The sequence below is a fragment of the Salmo salar genome, chromosome 06 (genome assembly GCF_965601325.2).
Source record: "Salmo salar chromosome 06, fSalSal1, whole genome shotgun sequence".
Lineage (NCBI taxonomy): Eukaryota > Metazoa > Chordata > Actinopteri > Salmoniformes > Salmonidae > Salmo > Salmo salar.
Genome location: NC_138296.1, coordinates 26,871,949 through 26,897,500, shown reverse-complemented (window position 1 = coordinate 26,897,500; position 25,552 = coordinate 26,871,949). Strand labels below are relative to the sequence as shown.

Below are 25,552 nucleotides of genomic sequence, written 5' to 3'. Positions count from 1 at the left end.
TATCTGTCCTGTCTGTTATTCTGATGAATCCGCTTCAAATTTGCATTACATTCAGTTTTTCTTTTCACTTGAAAAATCACACATTGAATGAAAACTGTATCACACAATCAAAATTAGGTTAATCTTGATTTACACTACATTATATCCTGAGTGTGAGTATGTAAGAAGCTATAGCTTCTTGACTTGTGACCCCATGGTGTCTCACTCTATACTGAGAGGAATCACTTTCTAATACACCAGCTGTTTATCTTGGACAAAACATCTGGCAGCATCACTGGGTTAGGCTGAGCTAATGAGCCAACTTTCCATCAATGTTTGATAGCTAACATACAAAGGAAAACTACTAGCTGAAGGGTGAGATTGATTTAGAGTGGGGGTTGGAAGAGAAAACACAACAAACTAATGTTGGATTGATACGATGTCATCCATTGTGTAGGCTGAATTTGGAATGTGGAATGTTAAAATTAGTATATCTTCTGTTAAGTAAAGCTTTAACCCTGCTATGATGAGTATATCTACTGTTAAGTAAAGCTTTAACTCAGCTATAATGAGTATATCTACTGTTAAGTAAAGTGTTAACCCTGCTATAATGAGTATAGTTACTGTTAAGTAAAGCTTTCACCCTGCTATAATGAGTATAGCTACTGTTAAGTAAAGTGTTGTTGTGTCTTTGGCATCATTAAACTGAAGACTTATTTAGTTTATCAAATCAATTCTCTGTAATTATTATTACGTGATTAACTAATCAGGTAGATGTAATTAACTAGGAAGTCGGGGCACCAAGGAAAATATTCAGATTACAAAGTTATAATATTCCTAATATAACTTTCAGATATTTTAATATCTGATCAATTAGTCTTCTAATTAATGAATTATTCTTTACCTCACGTTAGTCTCATTCCAAACGTCGTAAATTGTTGGTTATCTGCAAGAACCCAGTCTTCACTATGAGTCATCCATACATCAATTGTCTTAAATCATTTATTTACTAACTAAATAATCACAGAAATGCACAAACAAATAGTAGATATAGTTACAAGGAAATGATAGCGGATGTGCCATAGTGGGCTAAACCGGCATCGCGGCTTGGTGGACAAAAGGGAAGTGGGGGTCGACTGAGATAAAAGACACTACAAAGTTGATAATTATAACAATTGAAATGCTAACCCTTTGCACATGAACGCTCACTCATTCGGGAATAATTGCAATCAATATATATATTTACGCTCAGCGTGTCGTCGTGATCTCTGTTGGAAAGTTTGTTTCTGTTGGAGAGTTTGTCCGCCCTCTCTCTCTCTCTGCCGTGGTTAGAATGAATAGTTCAGAGTAACATTCAGCAATTTTGTTATAGAATAGATGTTTCGGCGGTTGTCGGTCTTCGTGTTCAATGATACCAAATTCATAGCTGCAGACTAGTAATTAGTATCAAAGATTTGTTCTTATTCTGTCGGTTTGATAGTCTCAGAGTTTAACCACCTGGTATGGTTGAGAATTCAGCAATCGTCTGAAACCTTAGCCCTCTCGTGGTTATCGAGGGAAAGCTGGTCTGGGCTCAAACCTTTGCCCTCTCGTAATTGAGGTAAGCTTGGTCTCCACTCAAACCTTAGCCCTCTCGTAATTGAGAGAAGCATGGTCTGAAGATAAATTCCCAAGGTGGGGGTTATATTCGGAAGAGCAGAAAGGGGCTGTCCCATGACGCCAGATCAATGTCTGTGCTCATGGGGTGGACCTATGATTTAGTTAAACTCCAAAGGGATTTGGAGTTTCCTTCATTAAACAGTTTAAAATCACATTACATCATTTCACAAATAGTTTCATCTTTACTCATTAATTTTATACAACAATTAGATGAAAGCCTCACAACTGAGACTCTTGTATAAACAGGGTTATGGCAATGTGGCTGTATTGTCTCTCATGAGTTTCACAAAATTGTACCAAAGGGACCAGTTCGTAGCTGGCTACTTCACTGACCGTTTATACATTCTCCAGAACATGAATATTGTTCAGTTCTCAAGTTCTGTGAGGTGGAAGAAGTTCCTTTGTTCTCTCTATGAAATCTCACTCTCTCTCTATACTGTCTGGCCATGAGGAAGAATCTCCTCCAGGAATGTATGACCTACCTAACAGCAACCTGGGTGTAGGGGAGAGAGAGAGAGGGGGATGGTGCAGAGAGAGGGGGATGGTGCTCGCTGTACCCAAAGAAGGCAACATCATGACAGTGTTAACCTTGCTATAATAAGTATATCTACTGTTAAGTAAAGTGTTTACCCTGCTATAATGTGTATAGCTACTGTTAAGTAAACTGTTAACCCTGCTATAATGAGTATAGCTACTGTTAAGTAAAGCTTTAACCCTGCTATAATGAGTATAGCTACTGTTAAGTAAAGTGTTAACCCTGCTATAATGAATATAGCTACTGTTAACCTCTATGGGACCGGCGGGACGAATTCGTCCCACCTACGTAACAGCCACTGCCATCCTGTGGCGCGATTTTCAAAATCTTCAAAATCATATTACTTCAATTTCTCAAACATATGACTATTTTACAGCCATTTAAAGATAAGACTCTCGTTAATCTAACCACACTGTCCGATTTCAAAAAGGCTTTACAACGAAAGCAAAACATTAGATTATGTCAGCAGAGTACCAAGCCAGAAATAATCAGACACCCATTTTTCAAGCCAGCATATAATGTCACCAAAACCCAGAAGACAGCTAAATGCAGCACTCACCTTTGATGATCTTCATCAGATGACAACCCTAGGACATTATGTTATACAATACATGCATGTTTTGTTCAATCAAGTTCATATTTATATCAAAAACCAGCTTTTTACATTAGCATGTGACGTTCAGAACTAGCATACCCCCCGCAAACTTACGGGGAATTCGCTAACATTTTACTAAATTACTCACGATAAACGTTCACAAAAAGCATAACAATTATTTTAAGAATTATAGATACAGACCTCCTCTATGCACTCGATATGTCCGATTTTAAAATAGCTTTTTGGTGAAAGCACATTTTGCAATATTCTCAGTAGATAGCCCAGGCATCACGGGCTCGCTATTTAGACACCCGGCAAGTTTAGCACTCACCATAATCATATTTACTATTATAAAAATGTCATTACCTTTTGTTGTCTTCGTCAGAATGCACACCCAGGACGTCTACTTCAATAACAAATGTTGGTTTGGTCCAAAATAATCCATCGTTATATCCGAATAGCGGCGTTTTGTTCGTGCGTTCCAGACACTATCCGAAATAGTAAAGAAGTGTCGCGCGCTTGGCGCAATTCCTGACAATAAAATTCAAAGTATTCCATTGCCGTACGTGGAAGCATGTCAACCGCTGTTTAAAATCAATTTTTACGTCATTTTTCTCGTAGAAAAGCGGTAAAATTCCGACAGGGAATCTCCTTTTCGGCAAACAGAGGAAAAAATCCCAAAGGCGGGGGCGGTCGGGGTCACGCGCATAAGCTAGTGTCTCTTGATGGGCCACTTGAGAAAGGCGATAATGTGTTTCAGCCTGGGGCTGGAATGACGACATTCTGTTTTTTCCCGGGCTATGAGAGCCTATGGACGACGTGGGAAGTGTCACGTTAGAGCAGAGATCCTTAGTAAATGATAGAGATGGCAAAGAAGTTCCAGAAATGGTCAGACAGGCCACTTCCTGTAAAGGAATCTCTCAGGTTTTGACCTGCCATTTGAGTTCTGTTATACTCACAGACACCATTCAAACAGTTTTAGAAAATTTAGGGTGTTTTCTATCCATATGTAATAAGTATATGCATATTCTAGTTACTGAGTAGGAGTGGTAACCAGATTAAATCGGGTATGTTTTTTATCCAGCCGTGTCAATGCTGCCCCCTAGCCCTAACAGGTTAAGTAAAGCTTTAACCCTGCTATACTGAGTATAGCTACTGTTAAGTAAAGTGTTAACCCTGCTATAATGAGTATAGCTACTGTTAAAACCTCTCTGGGCTAGGTGGGACGTTAGCGTCCCACTCTATTCAACAGCCAGTGGAATCGTGTGGCGCGAAATACAAATACCTCATAAATGCTATAATTTCAATTTCTGAAACATATGACTATTTTACACCATTTGAAAGATAAGACTCTCGTTAATCCAAACACATTGTCCGATTTCAAAAAGGCTTTACAGCGAAAGCAAAACATTAGATTATGTCAGGAGAGTACCCAGCCAAAAATAATCACACAGCCATTTTCAAAGCAAGCATATATGTCACAAAAACCAAAACCACAGCTAAATGCAGTTCATATTTATATCAAAAAACATCATTTTACATTAGCATGTGATGTTCAGAACTAGCATACCCACCGAAAACTTCCGGTGAATTTACTAAATTACTCACGATAAACGTTGACAAAATACATAACAATTATTTTAAGAATTATAGATACAGAACTCCTTTATGCATTCGCTATGTCAGATTTGAAAATAGCTTTTCGGCGAAAGCACATTTTGCAATATTCTGAGTACATAGCTCAGCCAACACGGCTAGCTAATTTGACACCCGCCAAGTTTGGGGCAACGTAAACTCAGAATTACTATTAGAAAAATTGGATTACCTTTGCTGTTCTTCATCAGAATGCACTCCCAGGACTTCTACTTCAACAACAAATGTTGTTTTGGTTCCAAATAATCCATAGTTATATCCAAATACCTCCGTTTTGTTCGTGCGTTCAGGTCACTATCCAAAGGGTAACGCGCGAGCGCATTTCGTGACAAAAAATTTCAAAATGTTCCTTTACCGTACTTAGAAGCATGTCAACCACTGTTTAAAATCAATATTTATGCTATTTTCTCGTAAAATAGCCATAATATTCCAACCGGACAATGTTGTATTCATTCAAAGAGTGAAAGAAAAAAATGGCGAGGTCTCGTGAACGCGCATCTCCAGTCTCTCTGTCACCAGGCAGTCCACTGACAAACTCTGCTGCTGTTATCTGCCCAGAGACAGGAGACGCTTCATTCCGCTTTCTGAAGGCTTTAGAGAGCCAATGGAAGCCTTAGAAAGTGTCACGTAACAGCACAGATACTGTAATTTCGATAGAGATGCAACAGAAGGACTACAAATTGTCAGACAGGCCACTTCCTGCTTGTAATTTTCTCAGGTTTTTGCCTGCCATATGAGTTCTGTTGTACGCACAGACACCATTGAAACAGTTTTAGAAACTTTAGAGTGTTTTCTATCCAAATCTACTAATAATATGCATATTCTCGTTTCTGGGCAAGAGTAGTAACCAGTTTAAATAGGGTATGTTTTTTATCCGGCCGTGAAAATACTGCCCCCTATCCCAGACAGATTAAGTAAAGTAACCCTGCTATAATGAATATAGCTGTCACGTCCTGACCAGTGAAAGGGGTAATTTGCCATAGTAGAATGGTCAGGGCATGGCAGGGGGGTTGTTTTGTGTGTTTTTGAGTTTTTTGTTTCTAGGGGAATGTGTTCTAGTTTTCATTTTCTATGTTTTGTTTTCCAGGTCTGGCCGAGTATGGTTTCCAATCAGAGGCAGGTGTCTTTTGTTGTCTCTGATTGGAAGCCATACTTAGGCAGCCTGTTTTCCTTTGGGTTTTGTGGGTGGTTGTTTTCCGTATAGTCTATGTACCTTACGGAACTGTTGGCTGTCGTTTGTTTTTTCTTGTGAAGTGTTACTCATTAAAAGTAAAGAATTGGCACTCAACACGCTGCGCCTTGGTCTAATCCTTTCGACTCTTGTGACAATAGCTACTGTTAAGTAAAGTGTTAACCCTGCTATAATGAGTATAGATACTGTTAAGTAAAGTGTTAACCCTGCTATAATGAGTATAGATACTGTTAAGTAAAGTGTTAACCCTGCTATAATGAGTATAGATACTGTTAAGTAAAGTGTTAACCTTGCTATAATGAGTATAGCTACTGTTAAGTAAAGTGTTAACCCTGCTATAATGAATATAGCTACTGTTAAGTAAAGTGTTAACCCTGCTATAATGAGTATAGCTACTGTTAAGTAAAGTGTTAACCCTGCTATACTGAGTATAGTTACTGTTAAGTAAAGTGTTAACCCTGCTATAATGAGTACAGCTACTGTAAGTGCTAGAATTATCAAAAAGCAAACATAATAAAAACCTGTGAAGTCGATTGGGTCAACCTGACGCCTTAAACGAACCAAATGTGTCATAACTCCTGTATCTATAATCTCTTTCACATATGAAAGAGAGTAAACCAGGTTTCGTCATCATCCTCAGAGAAACTGTCCTTGACACGAACACAGCCAGCAATATAGACTGTGATTGGCAGGGAGTGAGTCATCGGGAGGATTCCGGAATGTCGTAATTACAATGTTGTCATTTAAGCATGTATAATTTAAGCACCTCTTCCTCTCTGGCCCACCAACAGGCCTTGGCTGCCTCAGAATAACATAACAAGATAATGGACAGATCACTCTCCTTCTTTTGGGCCACTGTGGGGATGTGCTATCGTGGGACTGGGATCTGTATCTGTCCAGGCCTTCCTTCAGAGATCCTGTCTCTACACTACTGATCTAGTTTGGTAGATATTGTCTCTACACTACTGGTATGGTCTGGTGGAGCCTGTCTCTACACTCTACTGGTCTGGTAGATCATGTCTCTACACTGCTGGTCTGGTGGTTCCTGTCTCTACACTCTGCTGATCTAATCTGGTGGATTCTTTCTCTACACTCTGTTGATCTAATCTGGTGGATCCTGTCTCTACACTCTGCTGGTCTGGTGGATCCTGTCTCTACACTCTGCTGATCTAATCTGGTGGATCCTGTCTCTACACTCTGCTGATCTAATCTGGTGGATCCTGTCTCTACACTCTGCTGATCTAATCTGGTGGATCCTGTCTCTACACTCTGCTGGTCTGGTGGATCCTGTCTCTACACTCTGCTGATCTAATCTGGTGGATCCTGTCTCTACACTCTGCTGATCTAATCTGGTGGATCCTGTCTCTACACTTTGCTGATCTAATCTGATGGATCCTGTCTCTACACTCTACTGGTCTGGTGGATCCTGTCTCTACACTCTACTGGTCTGGTGGATCCTGTCTCTACACTCTGCTGATCTAATCTGGTGGTTCCTGTCTCTACACTCTACTGGTCTGGTGTATCCTGTCTCTACACTCTGCTGATCTAATCTGGTGGATCCTGTCTCTACTCCCTATTGGTCTGGTGGATCCTGTCTCTACACTTTGCTGATCTAATCTGATGGATCCTGTCTCTACACTCTACTGGTCTGGTGGATCCTGTCTCTACACTTTGCTGATCTAATCTGATGGATCCTGTCTCTACACTCTACTGGTCTGGTGGATCCTGTCTCTACACTCTACTGGTCTGGTGGATCCTGTCTCTACACTCTGCTGGTCTGGTGGATCCTGTCTCTACACTCTGCTGATCTAATCTGGTGGATCCTGTTTCCACACTCTGCTGATCTAATCTGGTGGATCCTGTTTCTACACTCTACTGATCTAATCTGGTGGATCCTGTCTCTACACTCTACTGGCCTGGTGGATCCTGTCTCTACACTCTGCTGGTCTGGTGGATCCTGTCTCTACACTCTGCTGATCTAATCTGGTGGATCCTGTCTCTACACTCTGCTGATCTAATCTGGTGGATCCTGTTTCTACACTCTGCTGATCTAATCTGGTGGATCCTGTTTCTACACTCTACTGATCTAATCTGGTGGATCCTGTCTCTACACTCTACTGGCCTGGTGGATCCTGTCTATACACTCTACTGGCCTGGTGGATCCTGTCTCTACACTCTGCTGATCTGGTGGATCCTGTCTCTACACTCTGCTGATCTAATCTGGTGGATCCTGTCTCTACTCTCTATTGGTCTGGTAGATCCTGTCTCTACACTCTACTGGTCTGGTGGATCCTGTCTCTACACTCTACTGATCTGGTGGATCCTGTCTCTACACTCTACTGGTGTGGTGGATCCTGTCTCTACACTCTGCTGATCTGGTGGATCCTGTCTCTACACTCTACTGGTCTGGTGGATCCTGTCTCTACACTCTACTGATCTAATCTGGTGGATCCTGTCTCTACACTCTACTGATCTAATCTGGTGGATCCTGTCTCTACACTGTACTGATCTAATCTGGTGGATTTTGTCTCTACACTCTACTGATCTAATCTGGTGGATCCTGTCTCTACACTCTACTGATCTAATCTGGTGGATCCTGTCTCTACACTCTACTGATCTAATCTGGTGGATCCTGTCTCTACACTGTACTGATCTAATCTGGTGGATCTTGTCTCTACACTCTACTGATCTAATCTGGTGGATCCTGTCTCTACACTATACTGATCTAATCTGGTGGATCCTGTCTCTACACTCTACTGATCTACTCTGGTGGATCCTGTCTCTACACTCTACTGATCTAATTCGGTGGATCCTGTCTCTACACTCTGCTGATCTAATCTGGTGGATCCTGTCTCTACACTCTGCTGGTCTGGTGGATCCTGTCTCTACACTCTGCTGATCTAATCTGGTGGATCCGGTCTCTACACTCTGCTGATCTAATCTGGTGGATCCTGTCTCTACACTCTACTGGTCTGGTGGATCCTGTCTCTACACTCTGCTGGTCTGGTGGATCCTGTCTATACACTCTACTGGCCTGGTGGATCCTGTCTCTACACTCTGCTGATCTGGTGGATCCTGTCTCTACACTCTGCTGATCTAATCTGGTGGATCCTGTCTCTACTCTCTATTGGTCTGGTAGATCCTGTCTCTACACTCTACTGATCTGGTGGATCCTGTCTCTACACTCTACTGGTCTGGTGGATCCTGTCTCTACACTCTGCTGATCTGGTGGATCCTGTCTCTACACTCTGCTGATCTAATCTGGTGGATCCTGTCTCTACACTCTACTGGTCTGGTGGATCCTGTCTCTACACTCTACTGATCTAATCTGGTGGATCCTGTCTCTACTCCCTATTGGTCTGGTGGATCCTGTCTCTACACTCTACTGATCTGGTGGATCCTGTCTCTACACTCTACTGGTCTGGTGGATCCTGTCTCTACACTCTACTGGTCTGGTGGATCCTGTCTCTACACTCTACTGATCTAATCTGGTGGATCCTGTCTCTACACTCTACTGATCTAATCTGGTGGATCCTGTCTCTACACTCTACTGATCTAATCTGGTGGATCCTGTCTCTACACTCTACTGATCTAATCTGGTGGATCCTGTCTCTACACTCCACTGATCTAATCTGGTGGATCCTGTCTCTACACTCTACTGATCTAATCTGGTGGATCCTGTCTCTACACTCTACTGACCTGGTCTGGTGGATCAACAGACACTAGGCGCGTTCCTCTGCGTAGGCGTTGCTGGCGCATGCCAGATCTTACAACGCCTGGATAGGTATTTAACATATCAGTAAACCACATCATATGTTATAGCAATCTGGTGCCCGGCAGCCCAGTCAATGACCTGGCACGCAACCATGGGTTACTTCCGTCCCTCTCCTCACCCCAACCTGGGCTCGAACCAGGGACCCTCTGAACACATTGACAACGGTCACCCTCAAAGCATCGTTACCTATTGCTCCACAAAAGCTGCAGACCTTGCAGAGAAAAGGAAACAACTGCTTCAGAGCGCGTGACATCACCGATGTAAACGCTACTAGCGTGCACTGCTAACTTGCTAGCCATTTAACACCGGTTACACAACGTCTGAGCAGGAGAACACGGCCACTGACTGGAGCAATAAAAACAAACTAGGGACAAGAGAGCTAACAGAAGCCTACATCTATCCATTTAACTATTTATCTCACTCTGTCTGCATCGCCCCTCTCTTCCTCCCTCCCCTTCTCCCAGTCTTTGAGCATCAGTCTGTACTGTATATAGAGCATCAGTCTGTATTGTATATATAGCATCAGTCTGTACTGTATATAGAGCATCAGTCTGTACTGTACATAGAGCATCAGTCTGTACTGTATATAGAGCATCAGTCTGTATTGTATATAGAGCATCAGTCTGTACTGTATATTGAGCATCAGTCTGTACTGTATATTGAGCATCAGTCTGTACTGTATATAGAGCATCAGTCTGTACTGTATATAAAGCATCAGTCTGTACTGTATATTGAGCATCAGTCTGTATTGTACCAGTCTGTATTGTATATTGAGCATCAGTCTGTACTGTATACAGAGCATCCGTCTGTACTTTACATAGAGCATCAGTCTGTACCGTATATAGAGCATCAGTCTGTACTGTATACTGAGCATCAGTCTGTACTGTATATAGAGCATCAGTCTGTACTGTATACTGAGCATCAGTCTGTACTGTATATAGAGCATCAGTCTGTACCGTATATAGAGCATCAGTCTGTACTGTATACTGAGCATCAGTCTGTATTGTACCAGTCTGTATTGCATTTTGAGCATCAGTCTGTACTGTATATAGAGCATCCGTCTGTACTTTATATAGATTATCAGTCTGTACCGTATATAGAGCATCAGTCTGTACTGTATACTGAGCATCAGTCTGTACTGTATATAGAGCATCAGTCTGTACTGTATACTGAGCATCAGTCTGTACTGTATATAGAGCATCAGTCTGTACCGTATATAGAGCATCAGTCTGTACTGTATACTGAGCATCAGTCTGTACTGTATATAGAGCATCAGTCTGTACTGTATACTGAGCATCAGTCTTTACTGTATATAGAGCATCAGTCTGTACTGTACATAGAGCATCAGTCTGTACCATATATAGAGCATCAGTCTGTACTGTATACTGAGCATCAGTCTGTACTGTATATAGAGCATCAGTCTGTACTGTATACTGAGCATCAGTCTGTACTGTATACTGAGCATCAGTCTGTACCGTATATAGAGCATCAGTCTGTACTGTATACTGAGCATCAGTCTGTACTGTATATAGAGCATCAGTCTGTACTGTATACTGAGCATCAGTCTGTACTGTATATAGAGCACCAGTCTGTACTGTACATAGAGCATCAGTCTGTACTGTATATAGAGCATCAGTCTGTATTGTATATAGAGCATCAGTCTGTACTGTATATAGAGCATCAGTCTGTACTGTACATAGAGCATCAGTCTGTACTGTATATAGAGCATCAGTCTGTATTGTATATAGAGCATCAGTCTGTACTGTATATTGAGCATCGGTCTGTACTGTATATTGAGCATCAATCTGTACTGTATATAGAGCATCAGTCTGTACTGTATATAAAGCATCAGTCTGTACTGTATATTGAGCATCAGTCTGTATTGTACCAGTCTGTATTGTATATTGAGCATCAGTCTGTACTGTATACAGAGCATCCGTCTGTACTTTATATAGAGCATCAGTCTGTACTGTATACTGAGCATCAGTCTGTACTGTATATAGAGCATCAGTCTGTACTGTATACTGAGCATCAGTCTGTACTGTATATAGAGCATCAGTCTGTACCGTATATAGAGCATCAGTCTGTACTGTATACTGAGCATCAGTCTGTACTGTATATAGAGCATCAGTCTGTACTGTATACTGAGCATCAGTCTGTACTGTATATAGAGCATCAGTCTGTACCGTATATAGAGCATCAGTCTGTACTGTATACTGAGCATCAGTCTGTACTGTATATAGAGCATCAGTCTGTACTGTATACTGAGCATCAGTCTGTACCGTATATAGAGCATCAGTCTGTACTGTATACTGAGCATCAGTCTGTACTGTATATAGAGCATCAGTCTGTACTGTATACTGAGCATCAGTCTGTACTGTATATAGAGCATCAGTCTGTACCGTATATAGAGCATCAGTCTGTACTGTATACTGAGCATCAGTCTGTACTGTATATAGAGCATCAGTCTGTACTGTATACTGAGCATCAGGCTGTACTGTATATAGAGCACCAGTCTGTACTGTACATAGAGCATCAGTCTGTACTGTATATAGAGCATCAGTCTGTATTGTATATAGAGCATCAGTCTGTACTGTATATTGAGCATCAGTCTGTACTGTATATTGAGCATCAGTCTGTACTGTATATAGAGCATCAGTCTGTACTGTATATAAAGCATCAGTCTGTACTGTATATTGAGCATCAGTCTGTATTGTACCAGTCTGTATTGTATATTGAGCATCAGTCTGTACTGTATATAGAGCATCCGTCTGTACTTTATATAGAGCATCAGTCTGTACCGTATATAGAGCATCAGTCTGTACTGTATACTGAGCATCAGTCTGTACTGTATATAGAGCATCAGTCTGTACTGTATACTGAGCATCAGTCTGTACTGTATATAGAGCATCAGTCTGTACCGTATATAGAGCATCAGTCTGTACTGTATACTGAGCATCAGTCTGTACTGTATATAGAGCATCAGTCTGTACTGTATACTGAGCATCAGTCTGTACAGTATATAGAGCATCAGTCTGTACTGTATATAGAGCATCAGTCTGTACTGTATATAGAGCATCAGTCTGTATTGTATCAGTCTGTATTGTATATAGAGCATCAGTCTGTACTGTATATTGAGCATCAGTCTGTACTGTATATAGAGCATCAGTCTGTACTGTATATTGAGTATCAGTCTGTATTGTATCAGTCTGTATTGTATATTGAGCATCAGTCTGTACAGTATATTGAGCATCAGTCTGTACTGTATATAGAGCATCAGTCTGTACAGTATATTGAGCATCAGTCTGTACTGTATATAGAGCGTCAGTCTGTACTGTATATAGAGCATCAGTCTGTACCGTATATTGAGCATCAGTCTGTACTGTACATAGAGCATCAGTCTGTATTGTATATAGAGCATCAGTCTGTACTATATATTGAGCATCAGTCTGTACTGTACATAGAGCATCAGTCTGTATTGTATATAGAGCATCAATCCGTATTGTATATAGAGCATCAGTCTGTACAGTATATTGAGCATCAGTCTGTATTGTATATAGAGCATCAGTCCGTATTGTATATAGAGCATCAGTCTGTACAGTATATTGAGCATCAGTCTGTACTGTATATTGAGTATCAGTCTGTATTGTATATAGAGCATCAGTCCGTATTGTATATAGAGCATCAGTCTGTACAGTATATTGAGCATCAGTCTGTACTGTATATTGAGCATCAGTCTGTATTGTATATAGAGCATCAGTCTGTATTGTATATAGAGTATCAGTCTGTACAGTATATTGAGCATCAGTCTGTATTGTATCAGTCTGTACTGTATATTGAGCATCAGTCCGTATTGTATATTGAGCATCAGTCTGTACAGTATATTGAGCATCAGTCTGTACTGTATATAGAGCATCAGTCTGTATTGTATATTGAGCATCAGTCTGTATTGTATATAGAGCATCAGTCTGTACTGTATATTGAGCATCAGTCTGTATTGTATATTGAGCATCAGTCCGTATATATAGAGCATCAGTCTGTACAGTATATTGTGCATCAGTCTGTACTGTATATAGAGCATCAGTCTGTATTGTATATAGAGCGTCAGTCTGTACAGTATATTGAGCATCAGTCTGTATTGTATCAGTCTGTACTGTATATTGAGCAACAGTCTGTATTGTATATAGAGCATCAGTCTGTATTGTATATAGATCATCAGTCTGTACTGTATATTGAGCATCAGTCTGTATTGTATATTGAGCATCAGTCCGTATTGTATATAGAGCATCAGTCTGTATTGTATCAGTCTGTACTGTATATTGAGCATCAGTCTGTATTGTATATTGAGCATCAGTCTGTATTGTATATTGAGCATCAGTCTGTATTGTATATTGAGCATCAGTCTGTATTGTATATTGAGCATTAGTCCGTATTGTATATAGAGCATCAGTCTGTATTGTATCAGTCTGTACTGTATATTGAGCATCAGTCTGTATTGTATATTGAGCATCAGTCTGTATTGTATATAGAGCATCAGTCTGTACTGTATATTGAGCATCAGTCTGTATTGTATATTGAGCATCAGTCTGTACCGTATATTGAGCATCAGTCTGTATTGTATCAGTCTGTACTGTATATTGAGCATCAGTCTGTATTGTATATTGAGCATCAGTCTGTATTGTATATAGAGCATCAGTCTGTACTGTATATTGAGCATCAGTCTGTACTGTATATTGAGCGTCAGTCTGTACTGTATATTGAGCATCAGTCTGTATTGTATATTGACCATCAGTCTGTACTGTATATTGAGCGTCTGTCTGTACTGTATATTGAGCATCAGTCTGTATTGTATATTGAGCATCAGTCTGTACCGTATATTGAGCATCAGTCTGTATTGTATATAGAGCATCAGTCTGTATTGTATATAGAGTATCAGTCTGTACAGTATATTGAGCATCAGTCTGTATTGTATCAGTCTGTACTGTATATTGAGCATCAGTCCGTATTGTATATTGAGCATCAGTCTGTACAGTATATTGAGCATCAGTCTGTACTGTATATAGAGCATCAGTCTGTATTGTATATTGAGCATCAGTCTGTATTGTATATAGAGCATCAGTCTGTACAGTATATTGAGCATCAGTCTGTACTGTATATAGAGCATCAGTCTGTATTGTATATTGAGCATCAGTCTGTATTGTATATAGAGCATCAGTCTGTACTGTATATTGAGCATCAGTCTGTATTGTATATTGAGCATCAGTCCGTATTGTATATAGAGCATCAGTCTGTACAGTATATTGTGCATCAGTCTGTACTGTATATAGAGCATCAGTCTGTATTGTATATAGAACGTCAGTCTGTACAGTATATTGAGCATCAGTCTGTATTGTATCAGTCTGTACTGTATATTGAGCATCAGTCTGTATTGTATATAGAGCATCAGTCTGTATTGTATATAGAGCATCAGTCTGTACTGTATATTGAGCATCAGTCTGTATTGTATATTGAGCATCAGTCCGTATTGTATATAGAGCATCAGTCTGTATTGTATCAGTCTGTACTGTATATTGAGCATCAGTCTGTATTGTATATTGAGCATCAGTCTGTATTGTATATAGAGCATCAGTCTGTACTGTATATTGAGCATCTGTCTGTATTGTATATTGAGCATCAGTCCGTATTGTATATAGAGTATCAGTCTGTATTGTGTCAGTCTGTACAGTTTATTGAGCATCAGTCTGTAATGTATATTGAGCATCAGTCTGTATTGTATATAGAGCATCAGTCTGTACTGTATATTGAGCATCAGTCTGTACTGTATATAGAGCATCAGTCTGTACTGTATATAGAGCATCAGTCTGTATTGTATATAGAGCATCAGTCTGTACTGTATATAGAGCATCAATCTGTCTTGTATATAGAGCATCAGTCTGTATTGTATATAGAGCATCAGTCTGTACTGTATATTGAGCATCAGTCTGTACTGTATATTGAGCATCAGTCTGTACCGTATATTGAGCATCAGTCTGTATTGTATATAGAGCATCAGTCTGTACTGTATATAGAGCATCAGTCTGTACCGTATATTGAGCATCAGTCTGTACAATATATTGAGCATCAGTCTGTACTGTATATAGAGCATCAGTCTGTACTGTATATTGAGCATCAGTCTGTACCGTATATTGAGCATCAGTCTGTACAATATATTGACCATCTGTCTGTATTGTATATAGAGCATCAGTCTGTATTGTATATTGAGCATCAGTCTGTACCGTATATTGAGCATCAGTTTGTATTGTATCACTATGTACTGTATATTGAGCATCAGTCTGTATTGTATATTGAGCATCAGTCTGTACTGTATATAGAGCATCAGTCTGTATTGTATATTGAGCATCAGTCTATACTGTATATAGAGCATCAGTCTGTACCGTATATTGAGCATCAGTCTGTATTGTATCAGTCTGTACTGTATATTGAGCATCAGTCTGTATTGTATATTGAGCATCAGTCTGTACTGTATACTGAGCATCAGTCTGTACTGTATATAGAGCATCAGTCTGTACCGTATATAGAGCATCAGTCTGTACTGTATACTGAGCATCAGTCTGTACTGTATATAGAGCATCAGTCTGTACTGTATACTGAGCATCAGGCTGTACTGTATATAGAGCACCAGTCTGTACTGTACATAGAGCATCAGTCTGTACTGTATATAGAGCATCAGTCTGTATTGTATATAGAGCATCAGTCTGTACTGTATATTGAGCATCAGTCTGTACTGTATATTGAGCATCAGTCTGTACTGTATATAGAGCATCAGTCTGTACTGTATATAAAGCATCAGTCTGTACAGTATATTGAGCATCAGTCTGTATTGTATCAGTCTGTACTGTATATTGAGCATCAGTCCGTATTGTATATTGAGCATCAGTCTGTACAGTATATTGAGCATCAGTCTGTACTGTATATAGAGCATCAGTCTGTATTGTATATTGAGCATCAGTCTGTATTGTATATAGAGCATCAGTCTGTACAGTATATTGAGCATCAGTCTGTACTGTATATAGAGCATCAGTCTGTATTGTATATTGAGCATCAGTCTGTATTGTATATAGAGCATCAGTCTGTACTGTATATTGAGCATCAGTCTGTATTGTATATTGAGCATCAGTCCGTATTGTATATAGAGCATCAGTCTGTACAGTATATTGTGCATCAGTCTGTACTGTATATAGAGCATCAGTCTGTATTGTATATAGAACGTCAGTCTGTACAGTATATTGAGCATCAGTCTGTATTGTATCAGTCTGTACTGTATATTGAGCATCAGTCTGTATTGTATATAGAGCATCAGTCTGTATTGTATATAGAGCATCAGTCTGTACTGTATATTGAGCATCAGTCTGTATTGTATATTGAGCATCAGTCCGTATTGTATATAGAGCATCAGTCTGTATTGTATCAGTCTGTACTGTATATTGAGCATCAGTCTGTATTGTATATTGAGCATCAGTCTGTATTGTATATAGAGCATCAGTCTGTACTGTATATTGAGCATCTGTCTGTATTGTATATTGAGCATCAGTCCGTATTGTATATAGAGTATCAGTCTGTATTGTGTCAGTCTGTACAGTTTATTGAGCATCAGTCTGTAATGTATATTGAGCATCAGTCTGTATTGTATATAGAGCATCAGTCTGTACTGTATATTGAGCATCAGTCTGTACTGTATATAGAGCATCAGTCTGTACTGTATATAGAGCATCAGTCTGTATTGTATATAGAGCATCAGTCTGTACTGTATATAGAGCATCAATCTGTCTTGTATATAGAGCATCAGTCTGTATTGTATATAGAGCATCAGTCTGTACTGTATATTGAGCATCAGTCTGTACTGTATATTGAGCATCAGTCTGTACCGTATATTGAGCATCAGTCTGTATTGTATATAGAGCATCAGTCTGTACTGTATATAGAGCATCAGTCTGTACCGTATATTGAGCATCAGTCTGTACAATATATTGAGCATCAGTCTGTACTGTATATAGAGCATCAGTCTGTACTGTATATTGAGCATCAGTCTGTACCGTATATTGAGCATCAGTCTGTACAATATATTGACCATCTGTCTGTATTGTATATAGAGCATCAGTCTGTATTGTATATTGAGCATCAGTCTGTACCGTATATTGAGCATCAGTTTGTATTGTATCACTATGTACTGTATATTGAGCATCAGTCTGTATTGTATATTGAGCATCAGTCTGTACTGTATATAGAGCATCAGTCTGTATTGTATATTGAGCATCAGTCTATACTGTATATAGAGCATCAGTCTGTACCGTATATTGAGCATCAGTCTGTATTGTATCAGTCTGTACTGTATATTGAGCATCAGTCTGTATTGTATATTGAGCATCAGTCTGTACTGTATACTGAGCATCAGTCTGTACTGTATATAGAGCATCAGTCTGTACCGTATATAGAGCATCAGTCTGTACTGTATACTGAGCATCAGTCTGTACTGTATATAGAGCATCAGTCTGTACTGTATACTGAGCATCAGGCTGTACTGTATATAGAGCACCAGTCTGTACTGTACATAGAGCATCAGTCTGTACTGTATATAGAGCATCAGTCTGTATTGTATATAGAGCATCAGTCTGTACTGTATATTGAGCATCAGTCTGTACTGTATATTGAGCATCAGTCTGTACTGTATATAGAGCATCAGTCTGTACTGTATATAAAGCATCAGTCTGTACTGTATATTGAGCATCAGTCTGTATTGTACCAGTCTGTATTGTATATTGAGCATCAGTCTGTACTGTATATAGAGCATCCGTCTGTACTTTATATAGAGCATCAGTCTGTACCGTATATAGAGCATCAGTCTGTACTGTATACTGAGCATCAGTCTGTACTGTATATAGAGCATCAGTCTGTACTGTATACTGAGCATCAGTCTGTACTGTATATAGAGCATCAGTCTGTACTGTATACTGAGCATCAGTCTGTACAGTATATAGAGCATCAGTCTGTACTGTATATAGAGCATCAGTCTGTACTGTATATAGAGCATCAGTCTGTATTGTATCAGTCTGTATTGTATATAGAGCATCAGTCTGTACTGTATATTGAGCATCAGTCTGTACTGTATATAGAGCATCAGTCTGTACTGTATATTGAGTATCAGTCTGTATTGTATCAGTCTGTATTGTATATTGAGCATCAGTCTGTACAGTATATTGAGCATCAGTCTGTACTGTATATAGAGCATCAGTCTGTACAGTATATTGAGCATCAGTCTGTACTGTATATAGAGCGTCAGTCTGTACTGTATATAGAGCATCAGTCTGTACCGTATATTGAGCATCAGTCTGTACTGTACATAGAGCATCAGTCTGTATTGTATATAGAGCATCAGTCTGTACTATATATTGAGCATCAGTCTGTACTGTACATAGAGCATCAGTCTGTATTGTATATAGAGCATCAATCCGTATTGTATATAGAGCATCAGTCTGTACAGTATATTGAGCATCAGTCTGTATTGTATATAGAGCATCAGTCCGTATTGTATATAGAGCATCAGTCTGTACAGTATATTGAGCATCAGTCTGTACTGTATATTGAGTATCAGTCTGTATTGTATATAGAGCATCAGTCCGTATTGTATATAGAGCATCAGTCTGTACAGTATATTGAGCATCAGTCTGTACTGTATATTGAGCATCAGTCTGTATTGTATATAGAGCATCAGTCTGTATTGTATATAGAGTATCAGTCTGTACAGTATATTGAGCATCAGTCTGTATTGTATCAGTCTGTACTGTATATTGAGCATCAGTCCGTATTGTATATTGAGCATCAGTCTGTACAGTATATTGAGCATCAGTCTGTACTGTATATAGAGCATCAGTCTGTATTGTATATTGAGCATCAGTCTGTATTGTATATAGAGCATCAGTCTGTACTGTATATTGAGCATCAGTCTGTATTGTATATTGAGCATCAGTCCGTATATATAGAGCATCAGTCTGTACAGTATATTGTGCATCAGTCTGTACTGTATATAGAGCATCAGTCTGTATTGTATATAGAGCGTCAGTCTGTACAGTATATTGAGCATCAGTCTGTATTGTATCAGTCTGTACTGTATATTGAGCAACAGTCTGTATTGTATATAGAGCATCAGTCTGTATTGTATATAGATCATCAGTCTGTACTGTATATTGAGCATCAGTCTGTATTGTATATTGAGCATCAGTCCGTATTGTATATAGAGCATCAGTCTGTATTGTATCAGTCTGTACTGTATATTGAGCATCAGTCTGTATTGTATATTGAGCATCAGTCTGTATTGTATATTGAGCATCAGTCTGTATTGTATATTGAGCATCAGTCTGTATTGTATATTGAGCATTAGTCCGTATTGTATATAGAGCATCAGTCTGTATTGTATCAGTCTGTACTGTATATTGAGCATCAGTCTGTATTGTATATTGAGCATCAGTCTGTATTGTATATAGAGCATCAGTCTGTACTGTATATTGAGCATCAGTCTGTATTGTATATTGAGCATCAGTCTGTACCGTATATTGAGCATCAGTCTGTATTGTATCAGTCTGTACTGTATATTGAGCATCAGTCTGTATTGTATATTGAGCATCAGTCTGTATTGTATATAGAGCATCAGTCTGTACTGTATATTGAGCATCAGTCTGTACTGTATATTGAGCGTCAGTCTGTACTGTATATTGAGCATCAGTCTGTATTGTATATTGACCATCAGTCTGTACTGTATATTGAGCGTCTGTCTGTACTGTATATTGAGCATCAGTCTGTATTGTATATTGAGCATCAGTCTGTACCGTATATTGAGCATCAGTCTGTATTGTATATAGAGCACCAGTCTGTATTGTATATAGAGTATCAGTCTGTATATTGAGCATCAGTCTGTATTGTATCAGTCTGTACTGTATATTGAGCATCAGTCCGTATTGTATATTGAGCATCAGTCTGTACAGTATATTGAGCATCAGTCTGTACTGTATATAGAGCATCAGTCTGTATTGTATATTGAGCATCAGTCTGTATTGTATATAGAGCATCAGTCTGTACAGTATATTGAGCATCAGTCTGTACTGTATATAGAGCATCAGTCTGTATTGTATATTGAGCATCAGTCTGTATTGTATATAGAGCATCAGTCTGTACTGTATATTGAGCATCAGTCTGTATTGTATATTGAGCATCAGTCCGTATTGTATATAGAGCATCAGTCTGTACAGTATATTGTGCATCAGTCTGTACTGTATATAGAGCATCAGTCTGTATTGTATATAGAACGTCAGTCTGTACAGTATATTGAGCATCAGTCTGTATTGTATCAGTCTGTACTGTATATTGAGCATCAGTCTGTATTGTATATAGAGCATCAGTCTGTATTGTATATAGAGCATCAGTCTGTACTGTATATTGAGCATCAGTCTGTATTGTATATTGAGCATCAGTCCGTATTGTATATAGAGCATCAGTCTGTATTGTATCAGTCTGTACTGTATATTGAGCATCAGTCTGTATTGTATATTGAGCATCAGTCTGTATTGTATATAGAGCATCAGTCTGTACTGTATATTGAGCATCTGTCTGTATTGTATATTGAGCATCAGTCCGTATTGTATATAGAGTATCAGTCTGTATTGTGTCAGTCTGTACAGTTTATTGAGCATCAGTCTGTAATGTATATTGAGCATCAGTCTGTATTGTATATAGAGCATCAGTCTGTACTGTATATTGAGCATCAGTCTGTACTGTATATAGAGCATCAGTCTGTACTGTATATAGAGCATCAGTCTGTATTGTATATAGAGCATCAGTCTGTACTGTATATAGAGCATCAATCTGTCTTGTATATAGAGCATCAGTCTGTATTGTATATAGAGCATCAGTCTGTACTGTATATTGAGCATCAGTCTGTACTGTATATTGAGCATCAGTCTGTACCGTATATTGAGCATCAGTCTGTATTGTATATAGAGCATCAGTCTGTACTGTATATAGAGCATCAGTCTGTACCGTATATTGAGCATCAGTCTGTACAATATATTGAGCATCAGTCTGTACTGTATATAGAGCATCAGTCTGTACTGTATATTGAGCATCAGTCTGTACCGTATATTGAGCATCAGTCTGTACAATATATTGACCATCTGTCTGTATTGTATATAGAGCATCAGTCTGTATTGTATATTGAGCATCAGTCTGTACCGTATATTGAGCATCAGTTTGTATTGTATCACTATGTACTGTATATTGAGCATCAGTCTGTATTGTATATTGAGCATCAGTCTGTACTGTATATAGAGCATCAGTCTGTATTGTATATTGAGCATCAGTCTATACTGTATATAGAGCATCAGTCTGTACCGTATATTGAGCATCAGTCTGTATTGTATCAGTCTGTACTGTATATTGAGCATCAGTCTGTATTGTATATTGAGCATCAGTCTGTACTGTATACTGAGCATCAGTCTGTACTGTATATAGAGCATCAGTCTGTACCGTATATAGAGCATCAGTCTGTACTGTATACTGAGCATCAGTCTGTACTGTATATAGAGCATCAGTCTGTACTGTATACTGAGCATCAGGCTGTACTGTATATAGAGCACCAGTCTGTACTGTACATAGAGCATCAGTCTGTACTGTATATAGAGCATCAGTCTGTATTGTATATAGAGCATCAGTCTGTACTGTATATTGAGCATCAGTCTGTACTGTATATTGAGCATCAGTCTGTACTGTATATAGAGCATCAGTCTGTACTGTATATAAAGCATCAGTCTGTACAGTATATTGAGCATCAGTCTGTATTGTATCAGTCTGTACTGTATATTGAGCATCAGTCCGTATTGTATATTGAGCATCAGTCTGTACAGTATATTGAGCATCAGTCTGTACTGTATATAGAGCATCAGTCTGTATTGTATATTGAGCATCAGTCTGTATTGTATATAGAGCATCAGTCTGTACAGTATATTGAGCATCAGTCTGTACTGTATATAGAGCATCAGTCTGTATTGTATATTGAGCATCAGTCTGTATTGTATATAGAGCATCAGTCTGTACTGTATATTGAGCATCAGTCTGTATTGTATATTGAGCATCAGTCCGTATTGTATATAGAGCATCAGTCTGTACAGTATATTGTGCATCAGTCTGTACTGTATATAGAGCATCAGTCTGTATTGTATATAGAACGTCAGTCTGTACAGTATATTGAGCATCAGTCTGTATTGTATCAGTCTGTACTGTATATTGAGCATCAGTCTGTATTGTATATAGAGCATCAGTCTGTATTGTATATAGAGCATCAGTCTGTACTGTATATTGAGCATCAGTCTGTATTGTATATTGAGCATCAGTCCGTATTGTATATAGAGCATCAGTCTGTATTGTATCAGTCTGTACTGTATATTGAGCATCAGTCTGTATTGTATATTGAGCATCAGTCTGTATTGTATATAGAGCATCAGTCTGTACTGTATATTGAGCATCTGTCTGTATTGTATATTGAGCATCAGTCCGTATTGTATATAGAGTATCAGTCTGTATTGTGTCAGTCTGTACAGTTTATTGAGCATCAGTCTGTAATGTATATTGAGCATCAGTCTGTATTGTATATAGAGCATCAGTCTGTACTGTATATTGAGCATCAGTCTGTACTGTATATAGAGCATCAGTCTGTACTGTATATAGAGCATCAGTCTGTATTGTATATAGAGCATCAGTCTGTACTGTATATAGAGCATCAATCTGTCTTGTATATAGAGCATCAGTCTGTATTGTATATAGAGCATCAGTCTGTACTGTATATTGAGCATCAGTCTGTACTGTATATTGAGCATCAGTCTGTACCGTATATTGAGCATCAGTCTGTATTGTATATAGAGCATCAGTCTGTACTGTATATAGAGCATCAGTCTGTACCGTATATTGAGCATCAGTCTGTACAATATATTGAGCATCAGTCTGTACTGTATATAGAGCATCAGTCTGTACTGTATATTGAGCATCAGTCTGTACCGTATATTGAGCATCAGTCTGTACAATATATTGACCATCTGTCTGTATTGTATATAGAGCATCAGTCTGTATTGTATATTGAGCATCAGTCTGTACCGTATATTGAGCATCAGTTTGTATTGTATCACTATGTACTGTATATTGAGCATCAGTCTGTATTGTATATTGAGCATCAGTCTGTACTGTATATAGAGCATCAGTCTGTATTGTATATTGAGCATCAGTCTATACTGTATATAGAGCATCAGTCTGTACCGTATATTGAGCATCAGTCTGTATTGTATCAGTCTGTACTGTATATTGAGCATCAGTCTGTATTGTATATTGAGCATCAGTCTGTACTGTATACTGAGCATCAGTCTGTACTGTATATAGAGCATCAGTCTGTACCGTATATAGAGCATCAGTCTGTACTGTATACTGAGCATCAGTCTGTACTGTATATAGAGCATCAGTCTGTACTGTATACTGAGCATCAGGCTGTACTGTATATAGAGCACCAGTCTGTACTGTACATAGAGCATCAGTCTGTACTGTATATAGAGCATCAGTCTGTATTGTATATAGAGCATCAGTCTGTACTGTATATTGAGCATCAGTCTGTACTGTATATTGAGCATCAGTCTGTACTGTATATAGAGCATCAGTCTGTACTGTATATAAAGCATCAGTCTGTACTGTATATTGAGCATCAGTCTGTATTGTACCAGTCTGTATTGTATATTGAGCATCAGTCTGTACTGTATATAGAGCATCCGTCTGTACTTTATATAGAGCATCAGTCTGTACCGTATATAGAGCATCAGTCTGTACTGTATACTGAGCATCAGTCTGTACTGTATATAGAGCATCAGTCTGTACTGTATACTGAGCATCAGTCTGTACTGTATATAGAGCATCAGTCTGTACTGTATACTGAGCATCAGTCTGTACAGTATATAGAGCATCAGTCTGTACTGTATATAGAGCATCAGTCTGTACTGTATATAGAGCATCAGTCTGTATTGTATCAGTCTGTATTGTATATAGAGCATCAGTCTGTACTGTATATTGAGCATCAGTCTGTACTGTATATAGAGCATCAGTCTGTACTGTATATTGAGTATCAGTCTGTATTGTATCAGTCTGTATTGTATATTGAGCATCAGTCTGTACAGTATATTGAGCATCAGTCTGTACTGTATATAGAGCATCAGTCTGTACAGTATATTGAGCATCAGTCTGTACTGTATATAGAGCGTCAGTCTGTACTGTATATAGAGCATCAGTCTGTACCGTATATTGAGCATCAGTCTGTACTGTACATAGAGCATCAGTCTGTATTGTATATAGAGCATCAGTCTGTACTATATATTGAGCATCAGTCTGTACTGTACATAGAGCATCAGTCTGTATTGTATATAGAGCATCAATCCGTATTGTATATAGAGCATCAGTCTGTACAGTATATTGAGCATCAGTCTGTATTGTATATAGAGCATCAGTCCGTATTGTATATAGAGCATCAGTCTGTACAGTATATTGAGCATCAGTCTGTACTGTATATTGAGTATCAGTCTGTATTGTATATAGAGCATCAGTCCGTATTGTATATAGAGCATCAGTCTGTACAGTATATTGAGCATCAGTCTGTACTGTATATTGAGCATCAGTCTGTATTGTATATAGAGCATCAGTCTGTATTGTATATAGAGTATCAGTCTGTACAGTATATTGAGCATCAGTCTGTATTGTATCAGTCTGTACTGTATATTGAGCATCAGTCCGTATTGTATATTGAGCATCAGTCTGTACAGTATATTGAGCATCAGTCTGTACTGTATATAGAGCATCAGTCTGTATTGTATATTGAGCATCAGTCTGTATTGTATATAGAGCATCAGTCTGTACTGTATATTGAGCATCAGTCTGTATTGTATATTGAGCATCAGTCCGTATATATAGAGCATCAGTCTGTACAGTATATTGTGCATCAGTCTGTACTGTATATAGAGCATCAGTCTGTATTGTATATAGAGCGTCAGTCTGTACAGTATATTGAGCATCAGTCTGTATTGTATCAGTCTG

The 25,552-nt window shown here is 38.8% G+C and overlaps 1 protein-coding gene across 1 annotated transcript in view; it reads right to left on the bottom strand.

Annotated features, from left to right (window-relative positions):
* The window catches only part of LOC106594070 (protein kinase C alpha type), a 283,350-nt gene that overhangs the window by 63,128 nt on the left and 194,670 nt on the right, over positions 1-25,552 (bottom strand). The window lies entirely within an intron of this gene.